Raw genomic sequence first — 19,243 nt, 5'->3', positions numbered from 1 at the left:
TTCCAAGGAAAGAAACTATTAGTATTCTAGCACCTAGTGAACAGTGAAGGAGTGGGATTTTGCTGCTTGCCATGTTCGTCGGGATATGTATGCCGAGAGGGCACAAGTGCTAAGAGTTTATCAAAGTACATTCCAGTAAAGTACTTGCAAAATAAGCACAGGCAATGTGTCAGAGGTTGCAGGAGATCTTAGATTTGAGACTCTATTATTGGACCCTCATCGTGAGCGACTAGTGGTACATGCACCAGCTGAGATTTGGTAACAGTACTCCATGCATGAGTGAACTGTGGCTTTGTATAAGGTACTCTCAGGTATGAGTAATATTCAGTAGAGCATCCTTTTCAGATGAGGTTTCATAATTTGTGTATTCATTTATTTGCGGACTGTTGAGTTCCAGGTGAGCATTGCCTGAGATAGCAGTTTCAATCCTACCCAAAGTAGTTGGCCACAAACGCGGTGAGACAACAACAGCTATGGAAGGCAGTAATTATTGGGCATACAGTTACAAGACTCAGCATTCATATCCTGTCGCAGTTAACCACCTGAAGAAGGCCAGAGGATGAGTTGTCCGAAACGTCGTGAAACAACAACTATGAAGATGAGGAGAGCAGTCCACAAATAAATGAATACACAAATTCTCTAAAGAGTATTATGAGTTTGCAATGTTTTGGATTGAAATTCTCTAAAGAGTATTATGAGTTTGCAATGTTTTTGATTGAAATTCTCTAAAGAGTATTATGAGTTTGCAATGTTTTTGATTGAAAAAAAAAAAATAAATAAAAAAAAATAAAAAATAAAAAAATTCCAGCAGTCATCCAGAGGTCAATGAGAAATTTGCTAATCGGTTCTCACAAATTAAAACAGGAAGAAAGGAGTTCACTTACATATGAATGTATCAAATAAAATAACGTATTTAGTTTTATTTAGGATCAAATCAAGTTTATTTATTTTCTATATAAATTATGCGTTTTACCTGTTTGTTTTCATTAATATAAAAAGAATTGGTCCAATTTTTGCTACTAGTGCACTTATTGATCCATGCTGAAATAATAACGTTATTATTTAGAAAGCCGTTTGTAACATGGGGAGGGTGTTTTATACTACTCTGTATTTTAACCTTACAATTTAATTAAAAAAAACATTATCATAAATCTTAAACTAAATTTGAAAATACTATTCAGAAAATAGCGTGGATCAATAAGTGCACTAGCACCAAATTTTTCTCAAGTAGTGTCCCCACTAATCTTAGCCACTAGGCACCATTGATTGAGATCAACAATCCAAAGATATTCCTGTTGCAGTAGAGGCTGTCTGATTGGTTAATTTTAATCCTGGTTTTTAATATTTAATTTTTTAATAATTTTTTTAAAGCTGTATTTTATAGTTAGTATTTAGTTATATTTGAAAAGAAATATTTTTTTTTTTTTTTTTTTTTTAACGGTTTCTACAAAGCTGGAAGTTCATATTTAAAAGGTGTCAAGGTGTCAAGAGTTCCTGATTAAAATTATGTTATTTCGTTTAATTTTACACATTTTTTTTTTTTTTTTTTTTTTTTACAAAGGAGTCACCACTTATCAAGGCTCAGAGGCCACTCAAGGATAAGGATTATTGCGTGTACAGTAATCAATGGGATAATATCGTAGTAATCGTTAGTAATGGAGATTTGATGAATTGGATTACTTAAGGGGGCGGTTTATCAGGAATTTGTTTATGTTGGACTTGAAGACATCCAAGTTGTAGTCAGGTGGGAAACAGGCAAACGGAAGAGAGTTCCATATGCGTGCACTTCTAAGAAAGAAGCTTTGTTCATAGAATCTATGTTTTGATTTAAGCACAGAAAATTATTGAGAAATTTATTGACAGTGGTTTCAGCTAGACAGGTATTTTTCGTGAAAGATTGGCGAGGGGGGTACCAGAGATTGGAGGTCAGACGAGCACTTGCCATGGAAATAATGATAAAACAAAGACAGGCTCGCAGCATATCTTCTGTGGGAGAGAGGTTGAAGGGAAGAGAAAAGGGCATTCCCCACTAAGCTACGAAGTCTATTTTGTACTCTGTCAAGGCAGGATAAACTATTTTTAGCAGCTCCTGCTCAGATGTCGCAGCAGTACTCCATCCTTGGACGTACTTGGTTTTTATATAGTTTGAGAATTGCATCAGCAGTGAGATATTTACTGAAGCGGTAGAAGGATCCTACCATTTTTCCAGCAACCTTGGCAACAGATTTGATGTATGTGTTCCATTTCAGATCAAGAGTAAAGGTCAAGCCCAGAAGCTTGTCAAAACATGGAACCTCCCAAAGATGAGAGCCATCCATTTCAATTGATGCCAGATGGGGATCAGAGTGTTGATGATGTAAAGATAGAAGCTTGGTTTTAGATGCATGAAAAGTAACCAGTCACCTCTTCCCCCCATTGTACCACGTGTTCAAGATCAGAGGAGAGTGAATCAGAGAGAACTTTGTCACTTACGGCCTTTGATGTGTTGCCATAGATGGTACGGTCATCAGCAAAAATGTCTACGACTGCTGTAAGTATGTGTTTTAGGAGATCATTGATGTAGATCAGGACGAGAATTGGGCCCAAGATGGACCTCTGAGGGATTCCAGCTTTAATACTGTGGACTTCTGATTTTTGCCCATCAACCACTACTCTTATGAGCCTATCAGAGAGAAATGATTTAATAATTGAGGAAACATTTCCAGTTATACCGTAGCTGAAAATCTTGTAAAGTAGGCCTTTATGCTATACCTTATCGAAGGCCTTTGATATGTCAAGAGCAATTGCCCTAGAAAAGAAGCCTTTGTTGAGAGATTCACTAATCCTGTGGGATATTACCGTTAACACATTTGCTGTAGATCTAGCAGAACGGAAACCATATTGCATGTAACTAAGAAGGTTATTTCTGCTGAGGTGGTGGACTACTTCTTTATTTAATATGGATTCCAGCAACTTGCTCATGATGCACAGGGGACTTATTGGTCTGTACTGAGAGGAAGATGACCTATCACCTGAATTTTTATATACTGATGAGGTTTTCCAGGATTTTGGGAAACAATTCTCCTATGACAGCGCTTAAACAGTTTTGTAAGTATGGGGGCAAGTTCTGATTGAAGCTATTTCAACACTATAATTGGAATGCTGTCAAGGCCAGTTTCTTTACTGGAACCAACGGTTCTTGATTAGCTTGACGACATCATGCACAGATATTTGTATGTTGCATAGTGTGTTGTTTGTTATAGGAGGATGGGGGTGGATGGGTGATGGCCTTGGTTGCATAGGGTAGAATTAGCTGCAAAGTTCTTGGCTTTGTCTGATGCTGACAAGACGTCCTCAGGTCCATTGATGATGGTTGGAATGGAACACACGCTTCTGTTCAGGATCCTGTTTGCTATTTGCCAAAACTGGTGGGAACCAAGCTGCTGCTCAGTTACTTTGGATTAAACGGACTGAGCATACAACTCTCTTGCATTTATTTTTTACTCTTTTACAGTGATTGCTGGCAGTTCTGAAAGCAGCTTTAGTCTCAGTACATTGTTTTTGGTTGTTTTTGTTTTACGGCATATCAACCTTTTTCAGGTTATTTAATGCCGAATCTAGTTATTTTGAGGAACGATTTTTAATGGGGTATATTTGTTTTTTAAGCCGGATTCTATTTAACCCATAGTTGGGACCCTAACAGGTACTACCACTCCGGGTCAGAGTGGACCTGGGAGCAATGGCAATTAAAGGGTGACTCCACACTCCCCAAGGCCTGCAAGCTGGGGCCTCACCATCAGATATAGTTTTAGGTCATATCCAGGACCCCTGATTATATTAACCCACAAAAGTTCAATGTAGTTTTAACAAACATCTTGCTGCTCAGCTGCCTACACTTCTTTGTTAGACATGGTCTCAAATAGTAGTTATTCACATCCAAGTGGCAATGTTTTGTTAAAAAGAAAATAATAGTCGCATAACTATGGTATATTACGGGAGAAAATTTTAAAAAAGCTTTAGATATGAAAGTGTTGATTGACTCACATCTTCTTCTATAATATAAATCTCACCTATTTGTTTAAATGTATGTATGCATGTATGTATGCTTGCCTAAAACTTTCGACAGAAGCGACGGATTTTCATGGGATCGGTATCATTTTGAAGCGTGGTCCTTCGGACGACAAATATCGAAAAATTGACTAAAAATATTAATTCTTTCTACCTCAATTTGGAACTTTTCTACAGGGAGGGGTCGCTTTTTTCGCCGATATTTTCGAAAGTCATTCCCTCTTTTCGATTAACCAGCTATCACTTTCGGTTTGGCACTGGGCACAACAACAAAGACGTCATTTTTTTTTCACGTTCTTTTCCTCCTTTGCAGTACGGGTTCGAGCCTGCCTGCCTGCCTACTACCACTAATTTTATTTTTTTTTTTTTGCTCAACACACACCTCCAAATACCCGGGCAACGCCGAGCACTCAGGCTAGTTTAATAGATAACCGTAGAATGGCTGATATGCCATAAAACAAAAACCCTAAAAAAAATCTCTTCATGCAAAGAAATATTTTAAACTTTTATGAAAGTTCACATAGTTAATTAAGTTTACACATTTTTTTCAAGCAATTTCTAAAAAAAAAAAAATACATTTAAAATTAGCTTTAAAATTGTTTTCTATTTATTTAAAGAGAAAAATTAAAACAGATTTTCTTCTCTTATTTTAATTTTCTTATGATTTTTTTTTTTTACTATATATTTTGATTTTATTATTACTTTTTTTCATTTTCAAATCCTTGATCCTCCCCATGGATCAAATATCAAATATTTGCCATAATTTGAAACATCAATTACATGTTAACCAACCAATTACTACTGAGCACCGCTGGGATCTAACTCTTCAAAACGCACACAGTTTAGCGTTGTCCAACTTCGACTCTGACCAACCCGTCTCCAACAGCCAGCATCCATAACACTAATGGCGAAATCGAAAGGTTAATCTAATCGTCATGCAATCAGGTTTGATCGGTTTTAATCAAATGACTATATTTCTTCAAAAATTGAAAAATTAGGAAAGGTAAAAAAAAAAAAATTAAATTATAGGGAAAATGGCATTAACGCAAATTAAGCTCATGCAGAGGAAACAAAATGGAGGACAACTAATCAAGGAATTTCAAATAGCCTAAAGATAAGAACTAGAATTCGTTAATTTTTTGTTTAATCTATCTATATATCTATAAAAGTGGAATTGTGTGTGTGGGGGGGGGGCGCGAGCATTTCCTTACCAAACTACTCTGTCAATGCTCAGTCTACAGACTCAAGATTTGACATAAGGTACATTGAGATTTGGGAAAATCTTTTTAATCGGTTATCGGCCAGAAATTTGGCCGTCAAGGGGTCAAAGTTCCACGATCTGACCTTTGAAAACTTTACCAAACTCCTCTGCCAATTTTGGGTCTTGAAATTTTAGATGTAGGTTACTTGGATATGGATTAAACATTTTAATTTGATTTGAGCCCAAAACAATAAATGTTAAGGGGTCAAAATTCTGATTAAGGTTCAAAAAAAAAAAAAAATTTGACCTTTGTGGTCTCTACCCAATTACTCAGCCAGTTTTTGGTCTAAACATTTCAAATTTCACATAAAGTGTATTCAGATATAGGGCAACCTTTTTAATCGGTTTTTGGCCGAAAATTTGGCGGTCAAGTGATCAAAGTTCAAAAGATTTTACCTTTGTGATCTCTAGCAAACTATTCAACCCATTTTGGGTCTAAACATTTCAAATTTTACATAAAGGGGATGCAGCCAGCTTTTTAATCAGTTTTTGGGCGAAAATGTGACTGCCAAGTGGTCAAAGTTGAAAGAGTTGACCTTTGAAGGTTCTACAAAACTACTCCGCCAATTTTGGGTCTAAACATTTGAAATTTTAGATGTAAGTTACCTGGATACAAGTCAAACTTCTTATATATATATATATATATATATATATATATATATATATATATATGCACATAAAGTTATGAACAGTAAACAGGGTCCGAGCAAAGCTGGGCTGAACTGCTAGTTTTTTTTTTTTTATAAAAATGAAATCAAGAATGCTTGAGGTGTTACATAGCTCAAATCTATCTGCAAAATATTTATAGTAAAAAAAATAAGAAGCTCGTCTCGCCACAATCATTGCGAATTAGTTTACTTAGTGTTTTTGAATTTTTTATATAAGGATTGGTAATTTCTATTCTTTGAGTTATTCAGACTACCGTTCTCATCTTCAGCGTTATTTTCTACAACGTTTCGGTCAGTGCAATCTCCGAGTTTCTTCAGGCATATCTTATCAGACTTGGAAATCTTTCTCTAAGACTCAGGAATCTCTCTGTCGAACGGTTAGCTCAATGATTGAACTTTCAGATCAAACAGAGCCATGTTAGAGTAAACTAAGACAACTAAAAAGTGACCATCTTTTATTTAAAACTTCCCGCTCAAAATTAGAACAAAACACACGTGGAACCAACAGAACTAGACATATATTTCTCTTCTCTTCTACTCCGAGGAATTACTTCCTCTTTAATACCAAAACGAAGAAAAGAAAAGAAAAAATCACGTACCGGACTTCCTACCCTGATGAGGCTATTTTTAACGAAATATTGACTTACAACAATAAAAAATAAAATGATTTTATCATTATTTCTGACACTTCAAAGTTTTCAAATTTCTCATTTTAATTTTGAATTTATAACGTTATCTATATCAGTTTCAAGAATTTGGGATCAACAAAGATTAGGCATACGATCGTTTCTAAGACGATTAGGAATTTATGTCATTAATATTTTACGTTTGAATTCCGGCACTTTTACAAAACATCACAAATTGTAGTCCAACAAAACACATCGAGATTTTCTTATTAAAAAAAATACATCAAACTAAAAAGAAAATCACATGTACATAAATTTATAATAATAATAATAATAATAATAATAATAATAGTGACAAAAATAATAATAATAATAACTACAATAATGAGGTCATATATAATGGAAGAAAATCTAAAAAAAAACAATATTAGAAAATAAGTAAATAATAATAATAATAATAATAATGATGATGATAAAATAATACTGCACCAAAGAGTCATGAAGTGTCCGTAAGGATCGAAGAAGGAGAGCACTAACCACACCTCCACTGAGACCTTAGGGAGTTTGCCACCTAAACCCCAAGGAATATAAATAACCGTTGACAGCAGGAGATCAAAGGTAAACGACTGTTGTGGTAACATGAAGTCATCTGTTGAAGTTATCGAGTGAGGTTGGGAGTATTGGAAATCTGGGGGAGACTTCTTGTCAGTCGGATCTCAGGGAACGCCACAGGTTATTGCCAAAAAGTGTGAGAACTCCTAAGGAGTTCGTAATAATAAAGTAAAAAATAAAAAAAATCTTAATCATCATCATAAAAAACAAAAAAATCTTAATCATCATCATAAAAAATAAAAACTTCTTAATGTTAAAAGTACCTGAAGCTATATACATTAGCATGCAAAATCCTGTCCATAACCAAATCACATTTCATTCCAGTCCAAACACACTCAAATGCTTATCATAACCCCACCCGAAAAAGTGACCACACAGCTGGGAACTCCCACCTCTGCACCGGGTACTCACAGTCTTCGCATGCATTCACTACTGCTACTATAAAAAAGAAAAAAACTTTACCAGCCCTGTTCGCAAACAATATTCACACATCCTTCCTGGTGATATATTCTTAGGAAGATGAAAAGCACCACAGCAGCCAACTTCAAACTAAACATGTATTAGATACAAATCCGAACAAGACAGCTCCCTACCCTTTCTAGATGTACTTATCAAAAGATCAGAAAACGATTTAATTTTCAAAGTACACAGAAAAACTACACATAAGAACGATTTCATACACTAATACTCGCACCACAATAAAAACTGGCATTGTCATTGGGTTTTTTCTTACGTGCTTTTAGAATGTGTAGTCGCCAATATCTTGATGATGAAATTCAACATATCGCGAATGCATTAAAAACATTACAATATCCGACTTATTCCATTTTTAATGTGAAGAAGCCACAAAAATATATTCTGACATAAACAAATAGAAACATTAAAGAACAAACAAATCCCTACTAAATAGATATCTCCTCATACCAAACCATACTAATAATACAACAATTTGCAACACCCTCAACAGACATATATATATATATAATATACTGTGTGTGCAAAATCAAGACAAGGTGTTGATGGCAACAAAAAGTGTATTTCATTTTATGTTACAATTGTTTCAATGTCCAGTTCGACAATTTCAAGCATTATATCGTTTGAAAATTTTCAGAAACCAGCATTTCTTCACACTTTATGAATAAACACATTTTTGGCAATGTATCATTTTTTTGAATAGAAAGAAAAAAAAAAACCATCGCTTATATATATATATATATATATATATATATATATATATATATATATATAAGCAATGGTTGACGTTATGATTATTTGACAAGAATCTACTAATCTAATAATCAAGGAACAAAATATAAATACAGATCCTGGATAAATCATATAATTTGAACGAAGTAGACAGGATATTGGAAAAAAATGAAAAAGGTGCATATGTATATGATTAGCGTTTTTGTGTGTGTGTATATATGTATAAATGCAGGGATTAATTCAACCTCTCCACATGCACATGTGTAGATTCTGCCCAGAATGGGAAGGATTTTACGACTTTTTTCATGTTCACTCGCAGGTGATTTATGATTATTTTCTTCTACATTTTTACCTTGAAAATCCCGATGATGTTCCCTGAAATAGAGACGAAACGTTGATTAACATTATTTTATAAATTCTCGGTTTTCCTTTTCAAATAATCATATATATATATATATATATATATATATATATATATATATATATAATCCGAGGTTATTGTTTTCCAGAGGTTAAGTAACCAATGACGTTTAACGAGGTTAATACAAGAGTGCTCAATATCAAAATAGTATGGGGGACGAATAGGAAGGAGAAAGACATGCCTTAGAATCACCCCAATAAATTATTTATAGCTCCCTTTTTTCATTCTTCCTCTTTTCTTTCTTTCTTTTCTTGTTTTCTTCTTTTATACCTTGCGTCTTTTCTTTTTGTCCCTTATCTTTTTATCTGATGTGTAGGAATGATAGTTGTGGGCGGGGATATAAAAGAGGACAACAGAAGTCCTCCATTTTTTTTTTTTTACCACAACCGTATAAACCTTATAAACGCTAAAATCTAGGTTGTGTTTCTCAATTTATTTATTCGTCTCTCCACCTGCTCTGAGCCACAATCTGTGCTTAACTGCGCCCAACTCTTGTTGGATAAGGAAATTTGGAAATTATGCACTCACACAAATTCCAGGTAAACAGAGAACAAAGAAAATGCCATCTCGAACTTAGACACACATATTGACTTCTGATGAAACAAAGAAAGAATTTGTCCATAAAAGCAAAAGGTTTGACGAACAAAAACAAACAGCGCGCGCGCGCGCGGGAGAGAGAGAGAGAGAGAGAGAGAGAGAGACGTACAATCGTTACGTCAACCCTCAGCCTCCACCTTTCACCGCCCTTGCTCGGCACGTCCACTGACAGGCAAAATAATAATTGAATAAAAACAGTTTTGTTATAAAACCATCTGTGTGTTTGATTGTCAAACGGCTGGAATAATCCAGAATGCATATATTTATTTAGCAGCACGCATCAAGATTGGTTATTCAATTATAAAAATGCTTTTAATTTGACTGGGGTGGGGATATACAAGAGGGCAGGGTAAGTTGTACATTTTCTGACCATATAAAAATTCTAGTCAAACTAAAGGCATTTTTATAACTGAATAAACCCAATTAAATCTGAAACCCCTTTTAGCATAGATATGTCAAATTCACCTTCTCTTACTGTTTTTATTTAGCAAAAAGTATTTAAATACTATCTATGCCTAACGATTACTACGATACTATCCTATTGATTACTGTACACGCAATAACCCTTATCCCCGAGTGGCCTCCGGGCCTTGATAAGTGGTGACCACCATGTAAAAAAAAAAAGAAAAAAAGAAGCTGCCTGATATAGCTCTTATAACTTGCTCTGTCATATTTGATGTACCACCAACTTAATAAAAAGTTTGTCTATACTATTAATAAAATTCTAAATGTTTATTTATTTATGTGTGTGTGTGTGTATATACCAATAAAACTTTCGAACGGATGCACCGAATTGAAAAATTATTTTTTTCCCTGAAAGATGTGAGTCCCTAGATTGTCCATATCTATATATGGTTTGTAACGAACAACGCCGAGTCACATAAAAAACCCGAAATAAGGGTTTTTGGGCTGTTTTGTGCAATTGTCGAAAAAGTTACCTGTCCATGTCAACAGAATTTAGCACTGTCTGTATACAGTCGCGGTAACATCTTTTGGCATATGGACAGGACTTGTGGCGCAATGGATAACACATCTGACTATGGATCAGAAGATTCCAGGTTCGAATCCTGACAAGTTCGTAATAATTTTAACCATCATTTTATCCATTATCTTTACCCTTAGTTAGGATATTTTTGTTTTTTCAGTGATTTTGTTTTGTGCATATGGGAATTTCTCATACTCAGAGTTCACAAAGTAAGCGTTGATGGTAAGATGATGTTGAGTGTACTTGATATTGAGTGTACTCGCTTTTGTGTTTGCCTCGGCATTGTGTGCTGATGCGGCGCAGCCGCTAGTATAAAATGATTTTAGAAAAGAAACAATAGGTTCTCTAGAGTGCAGTGTAGAATAACATATTTTGGACTAAGTACTGCATAGGGGCATGTGAAGCTTCCTCCCGGGCGATTTCACGGATTTATATATATACACACTCACACATACATACATACATACATACATACATACATACATACATACATACATATGTGTGTGGGTGTGTATAAAGCAATTGTTTTGGGAAAAAATTATTTATTTTGATGTCATTAACTAAACATTAACAAACAATTAGTGTACGATCGTTTCTGAGAGAATACAATTTATTTTTTCATTTTAATACTCATCAGCGCCTTGATAATCTAACTGAAGAATGATTTGGTGTCTCAGATATCCATTCACAACAAATGTTCATAAAATTCCGTAGGATCTGCAGGAACAATTCTTGGAACTGAAGAATGAATTGGTGTCTCAGGATGTGTGTCAGCAGTGTGCCATGAAAAAAGTTTGGTCCCAGTATGATTGGTAGTCACCTACGTTTGTCATCACTTGCAGCCAAATGTCTTCTACCATTTGCATACACCCACAGGTGCGAGAGTGGATTTTCACATTTGTTGCACATTAATTCAAGATAGATGAATCTACTTGCAGCGGAAAGTCATATTCGTTGTGTATTATCAAGTACCACTCAAAACATTGAAAAGATAGTCAGTGAAATGAAAATCCAATAGTCTTGTTTCAAGGGAAAATGAGTTAATCGGATTGGAAATAAAACATATTTGTTGTATATTCTTAATTTTTGGTTTCTTTTTAAACATGCATTTCATGGAAAAAGGACACATAAACGATTATCATTTAAAGATATTATTTTGGAAAGTATATTTCACATTAAAATGTTACCGTGCAATTATTTTATATAAATTTTTGAAATTCTGTTTTGAAGAAATATATTTCAAGCCAAAATGCTTGTTGTATGTGGTCCACCATTTTTTTTTTTTCAAACCCACTCGGAAAAACTGAATTTTTTAAATTAACTTTTAATGGCAACGGTAACATTTATTTCTTGTATTTATTTTTCGTATAGTTGTTTGTTGGCTTCCCTGCTAAATTACTGAATTTCCTTCTGCTGAATAACAAGGGACTCATATTAAAGATGACAGGAGTTCATATTGAGACAATACATATAACGAATATAACGATAGTGATGATGAGAGAGAGACATTTATACAGTTCTGGAATGCAGGGACTTCATATATATACTGACTGGAGATGTATACAAGTTCTTAACACAGAGGAGGGGAGATGCATAATCTTGTAAGGGTTACACAATGTTCATTACAAGATGAGACATTTATACAGTTCTGGGGTGCTTGGGACTTCATATAAATACTGACTGGAGATGTATACAAGTTCTTAACACAGAAGGGGGGGAGAGATGCATAATCCTCGAAGGGTTACACAATGTTCATTACAAGATGTTTAACACATTACCTTTTGGTGTTGAAAGATGACACATGACAACAGTTACAAATACACAATGATGATTCTTTATTGGACCGGTCGAATGCTGATGATGTCAGGAATTCAAATTTGGGATCTACATAGTTTAATGTTCTTCCTTTCGCTTCCAAGGGACTGACTCCAATTCAACCCCACTTAACTGCTCTCGACTCTACGCTTCTGCTGACGCCCCTGATTTGACTAACTCTAGCTCCTATACTGAGAATCCCCCTTCGTCTATGACGTCAGAAGTGTGTTTCCCAAACGTGACCAATTCACGCGGCTATGCATGTTTTTCCAAACACACTTTAACAACAAAAGAATTCTCAACATATAATTCTAACCTATTTTTTTAACAATATATTTTTAATTTGTATTGTTAATTCTTTAGCTGACATTTTTAATATTCAGTTTTCTAAAAGAATGAACAATCAATTCTTTTTACGATATAAACAATATCTAACTAGTCTAATAGAATTTAATAATAGAGTAAATTCTAACATTTCAATTGTTAACCTTGCTTACAAGGTTCGAGTCTCGGCTTATCCTAATCTTATTTTCACCTATCTAATATTCTTCTTATTTACATGGAAAGGGACAGCCTTTCCCTGTAATACCAGGAGCCGAAAAAACATTGTATTCCACATCGTAACCTGAAAAAAACCCGTATCTCAGGGTTCTTGCGTATATATATATATATATATATATATATATATATATATATATATAAAATGTTACTCATGTCCACCCCTAACAAGACATATCACCACTTGGACATAAGGGGGTACTATTTCGGGCCATGCCTAGGAAAGATTAATAAGATGTTGGTTTACATTACATTTAAACTTTTGCGAGTCTCGGCTTACCCTAATCTCATTTTCACCTATCTAATACTCTTCTTATTTACATGGAAAGGAGACAGCCTTTCCCTGTAACACTGCCACAAGCACACGTAGCGTAACGGATAAAAGTGCAAATTAATAATCAGTTTTAAGTGACAATCATGTAGAAATTGAAAGCTTAAAACATGCATTTACCAATTACTTACTTTTTACCCAGTCATGGTTGACGAGCGAGAGATAAATAAAGGGGTCTGTTTAAAATTCCTTACAGATTCCAGAGTTTAGATTAAATAAAGAGCAATAAAAACTACTTGGAAACCAAAACAAATAAGCCAGGTATTGATATAAAATTAACTGTTATTGGCTACGGTAACATTTATTTTTTATATTTATTTATTTTTCGTTTAGTTGCTTGTTGGCTTCTCTGCTAAATTATCACATATATATATATATACTGTTTTAACAAAAAACCAAGACTTCTAAGAATAAAACATTATGGAAAACATTTCCTTTATAAGGAAAAGAAAACAAGTGAAGATATTTTACGTCTGTCGCATCCTTGCAAGGATAATATAAAGGAAATGTTTTCCATAATGTTTTATTGTTAAAGTGTTTTTATTCAATAAGTCTGAAGAAAGGCTGTTCTTGTGAAAATTGTCAAATGACATAATGTTTGAATTTGTCCAAATAGTCTTGAAACAATTGTAACTAACGATGAAATACACTATGTTGCTATCAACCCATTCTTTGAAATCTTGGTTTTTGTTAAAACAGTATATGATTGTTCAATTATGAAATATAATTTTGTAGCTTAGTTTTAGTCATGTCTTTTTGGCTTAAAATTTATTGGTAAATGAACGATTACTGAATTATATAAACCCAGTAAAATTCGGAATACTATATATATGTATAATTCGGAATGCTATATATATATATATATATATATATATATATATATATATATATATATATATATATATATTGGTATGTCCTTTCTTTGTAAGTGCAACGTTACACAAGCAGCACTAGTTGCTGGGATCAAGATCTTAATATGGTGGGTGTGAAAGCTATTCGAAATATAATGAACATTCACTAGTCATTATCAAAGTTTGATTTGTCATCTTAAATGCTATTTAGGTCCAACTTTTAAAATCTAATTCACATAATTTTATTGTTATAGATTAAATTGATCATTGCTATCATTCTGAAACAACTATTTAAAAAAAACGCAAAGCAATATCGCAAACTTGAGATGATCAAAGAATCGTGCGGGTAAAAAAAATTGAAACAATAAATTTAGTCACATGACAACCTCGCTCGACTGCAGTAAGGTAGAGTTATCAAATGAACTTTCTCTGTACCGTCATGTCAGAATCGTTGAAGCTGAATTCGGTCGCCAGACTTTCGATGTCAAATCCTCGGTCAGTCGGTGTAGGTTGCGTATAAACGTGTCACTTGGGCAAACGATTCCACTTTAAAGAACCAATAATCGAGAATCAAAACTGTCATTTCGAAGACTCACAAAAAGAAAGAATTGCAATACTAAGAATAAAATTCCATTTTCGAAAATGGAAATTTACTAAACCAAATTTCGACCAGCCATCGCCCAATTATCTAAAATGTTCTTGTTGGAGTCTTAAATTCACACCCAAATGGCATTTCAGCTGACAAATAAACTAAATAAACTTTGCTTCAGACTAGCCAATTTTCATTTGTTATTGTTAAGTACTTCTGCAGAATAAGGACTGTATGGTTATCAAAATTTTCTAAGTAGTTTATGTAAAATGCTGAATGGTGTCGAAATGCTGGGCCAATGAAATTGCAGCAGTCAACGTTATTTTAGAACACAAATATTTGCAATCATTGATTTATTATAAAACAAACTAGAGGATGGAACGATAGAATTGTCGCCATAGAAAAGACATGATTCCATTTCCGTTTAATGAAAATCAGTTTCTTTTGTTTTTTTTTTGTTTTTTTTCGCAGACCATTTACTAATTGGCCAGTTGTGTACAAATTCCAAGAGCAATAGGAGCCTTCTATCATGTCTTACAGTGACACACTGTTCAATGAGCAAGATCAGAGATGCGCCGCTGCACAACTCATGCTCTCTACCGATCCAACTTATGACAACAGGACCATTGCCAGCACCCTCAAAATGCAAATCCAGACAGTTCAATGCTTGACGGCACAGCTCAACATATCCGACAACACTTTGGAGGTGGTGGAGCAGAAGCCCAAGACCTGGACTAAAGATTACATCAGAAAGGTCCAGGCAATCATTGATGAAACTCCCCAGCGGCCTATTTAGCAGATTGCCAGAGATTTAGGCGTCTCACACACAATTGTGAATGCACATGTGAAGAAGGACAAGTCAGATCTTGACTGAGAAGAGAAAAAACATCAGGCTCATTAAGTCCATCAGGTTGCTCAACAAACTGAAACATCCCAAGAAGACAAACATGTTCTGGTTCTTTTCAGACGAAAAGAATTTCTGCTTTGTCTAGGTGTACAATAGCCAAAATTATTGCTGGACTGCGACGAATAACAGGGACATGTCTAGGGGGATGAAAACAAAGTTTCCAGCCAGGGCTATGGTCTTTGGTGTGGTTTCAAAGTCGGCTTGAAAGTCAACACCAAAGTGTACCTGGATGTGCTGAAGAGAGTGGTGATCTTCTAGTGCAATCAAGTGGCTGCTGGCAGACCCTGTACTGCCCACAAGTCCAAAGAGACCCAGGCTTGGCTTCAGAAGGAGTTCTCTACGACTTTGTACCATTCTCTCACCGACCCCTCCTCCCCCGACCTGAATCCACTGAACTACTTTGATTGGTCATACATTAAGAATATTATCAACATGATCTACCACAACACCAAAGCCAGACTGATTGCTGAGTATCCAAGTATCTGCTGAGCTCCCGCTAGCGCTTGTGAGAAAGGCATGCTCCTAATTCCGGATGCATATCGAGGTGGTGATTGAGGCTGAAGGCGGTTACAATAGATGTCACGTTACCGGAATTAATTTTTTCCAATAAAGTTTAAAAATAAAGCTGTAATATTATCTTCTTTAGAGCGACAATTTTATTGTTCCACCCTGTAAATATTTATCTTGATTTGAACAAAAAAAAAATCATAAAAAAAGGAAAATCTAAATTTTTTTGTTTGCTATTTGTTATTTAAAAAAATAAATATTCATTAAACTCCCCTTAGCTCGAGTGTCTTTTTTTTATTTGAATTTTTAAAATTTTCTTTAAGTTTCATAAAAATTGTCCGATAATTATTCCGTGGATTTTCTTGAAAAAAATTGCACAGCTTTCATTCAGCACCTTCCGGCGTTTTATGCAAACCGTTGAAACTGCAGAAAACTCAGACAATACCATGGTCATTATTATTCACCTATTTTTGTACTGGATTATTAACAATATAATAACTTAACTGCAGTTTATTTATATTTCAGCCTAAAGAATAGACTTTGTAGCCTCATGGGGGATGACCTGTTCTCTTCTCTGCAACCTCTTTCTCACAGAAGAGGCGTTGCGAGCCTGTCTCTGCTTTATCGTTATTTTCATGGCAAGCGCTCATCTAAGCTCTAATCTATGGTCCCCCCTCGGCAAACTTTCACAAAAAACACCCGTCTAGCTGAAACCATTGTCAATAATTTCCCCCACTCTTTATCTGTGCCTAAACCTAAATGTAGATTCCATGGAAAAAGCTACTTTCTCAGAACTGCATGACTGTGGAACTCTCGTCCGTTTGCATGTTTCCAGCTCACTATAATTTGGTAGTCTTCAAGTCCAACCTAAACAAATTCTTGATGAGCTATCCCCTTAAGTAATCCAATTTACCCAATTTCCACTACGAATGCTTACTACAATATTATCCCATTGACTACCGTACACTCAATAATCCTTATCCTCGAGTGGCCTCCGAGGCTTGATAAGTGGAGAAACCTATCTAAAAAAAAAATAATTTCATTCCTCTTCCAAACTCAGAAATCTGTGCGGAATTCCGAACGGCACCATTTATTTAACCCATAGAGATAGCATGATCTCGTCTTGTCTCGTCAGCCATGACTGGATAGAAGTTCTGAATAATTCGCAATTGTAATTTGAGAGGCATCTACACTGAGGATCGAACCTTCAACCTCCAGAAGAGTGTAACTTTACAATGGAATTTTACTAAGTACTTTATCCACTACACTATGAGTTCACAAGATTCCCGAATTCAATATGATTCCTGAGTTCAACAAGATACACCTGAATAAAGTCGGAGGTTACATCAACCGAAACGTTGTAAAAATGACTCAAGATGAGAACAGTAGTCCAAATAATCCAAATAATACAAATAATCAATCCTCATCTCAAAAATTGCGAAAGATAAAAAAAGATATTAATTTTTTGAAGAGCAAAAAAAGACAACTCAATCTAGACTTTTCGGCCTTGAGCCATACTTTTACTGAAAGAATCTGTTGCAAAGTTTTTTTCCTGTATATTTTAATCACACAAAACATATGTTAAAATATTCTCTTAATTTTCACTTTGAGTTATGTTTGAAAAATCTATTTTCATTTCAATTATTCTAATTAGTTGTTATTTGCAATTAACTCACCAAATGACCCATTGCTTGCTTAGTTTCTGACTATCACTTTCACCCTTTCTTACTGTATTTTCTTTGAATCTCTGTTCTTATTTTATACGTCTCTCTCGTGTTCCTATTTACTTGCCTCCCCATGAGAGCAGAGTATGACACAAGGTCGTTTTTTTTAATATGGGGAAAATCCAGCTACCCAAAAAGGGGTACTCTGGATAGAAACAAAAATAAAAAAATTGCCCCAGTCTAAAAGGATTTCCCATCCACTGCTCGAGGCCAGGAAAGGTGAAGTGTAGCACCAGAACAGATACCACACCTTGTTCCAAGTCGTTTATTAACAGTTAAAATCAATCACTTTCTATCCATTGCTGCTTCTTTTAACATTCCTCCTCATCTTTCTTTATTGCCTAAAAGAGACAGTGACAAAAGTAAGACTATTGAACCTGTAGCTATTTGTCTGAAACTAGGTCATTTTAGTGGACTTTAATCTGGCGGACTGAGGTAATAGATTTTCTATCAAAATACAAACAAGGATTCTATTGTTTAGTATCATTATATCTTGATATTTTACCTTTTTAGGGGGAAAAGAAACGGTGGAAACTGTTCTGTCCAATGTACATACTACGACTAACCCGACAAGCCCAACAATCTTCTCCCTTCGCTGTTGAGGTCCCTAGATGCCCGAGGGAGAGTTCTACTTTAATTTATAAACGGCTATATGTCGGTCTGTCTCCATATTTTCAAACTCAATCTCTCTTCCGAATACTCCATCATCACGTCGACACACTGGCTAGATCACCAAAGTTAAGCAACGTTGAGCCTGGCCAGTACCAGATGAGTGACCATTTGGGAAAGCGACGTGCTGTATGTACCGCAGGGTAAAATACCAGGTTGAGAAACTGGTATGGTCTGTACTTCTCTCAAGGGTAGATGGGACTCTCTTAAGCCGTGGTAGACAACCCATCTAGTGATGGCGTCACGATAAAAAATACTTTTGATAGCCCTGGAGAAACATCAAGTACTTAGCTACGGACAAGATTCGAATTACACTACAAACTTGTGTAGTGAGTTCAATCTCAGCCATGGCAGCGCTAGATGGATGGATGGATCTCTCCGAAACTAGAAGATGCAGAGCAGCGCTCGGGGCCTCAAATGATTTGGATTTTTTTATAGGTCTTTAGCTTTTAAGGGTCCAAAAATGGGTCAAAATTGAACAAATCATTAAATATCTTGTATATTCATCTTAGTTTATTTTTAATCGGTTTATATGTGTCACATTGGCACAGTGGTAACGTCACCAGCTTTGAATGCTACAGTTTCGGCTTTGATTCTTGCTGATGGCACCTGAATACTCTTTATTTTTACTTCACGACTCTATAATAATAGATACGAAATATGGACGAATTGAAATATTATATTTAAGCGTATTTTACGCCAGTGCACCCCCCTCCACTAGTATTTAATATTCGGTGACCACACGCCTTTTCGGAAGAAAAAAGACAAAAAAAGAAAAAAAAACTTATGAACTCTTTTTCTTATAAGGGATTTTAAATCTGAAATTAGAAAAAAAAAATAAATACAATTTTTTTATTTGCATCTAGAAG

General features: G+C 35.0%; 1 protein-coding gene and 1 non-coding gene across 2 annotated transcripts in view; one reads left to right on the top strand and one right to left on the bottom strand.

Moving 5' to 3' along the window:
* The window catches only part of LOC145269272 (serine/arginine repetitive matrix protein 2-like), a 259,555-nt gene that overhangs the window by 47,792 nt on the left and 192,520 nt on the right, over positions 1 to 19,243 (bottom strand). The gene's annotated exons all lie outside the window — the stretch shown is intronic.
* On the top strand, positions 10,445 to 10,517 carry Trnah-aug (transfer RNA histidin (anticodon AUG)). The gene has a single exon. It is a non-coding gene; the product is annotated as a tRNA-His (tRNA).

The sequence above is a fragment of the Euprymna scolopes genome, chromosome 45 (assembly GCF_053919585.1).
Source record: "Euprymna scolopes isolate OS-2025 chromosome 45, ASM5391958v1, whole genome shotgun sequence".
Lineage (NCBI taxonomy): Eukaryota > Metazoa > Mollusca > Cephalopoda > Sepiida > Sepiolidae > Euprymna > Euprymna scolopes.
This window is presented reverse-complemented; position numbering and strand designations above follow the sequence as displayed.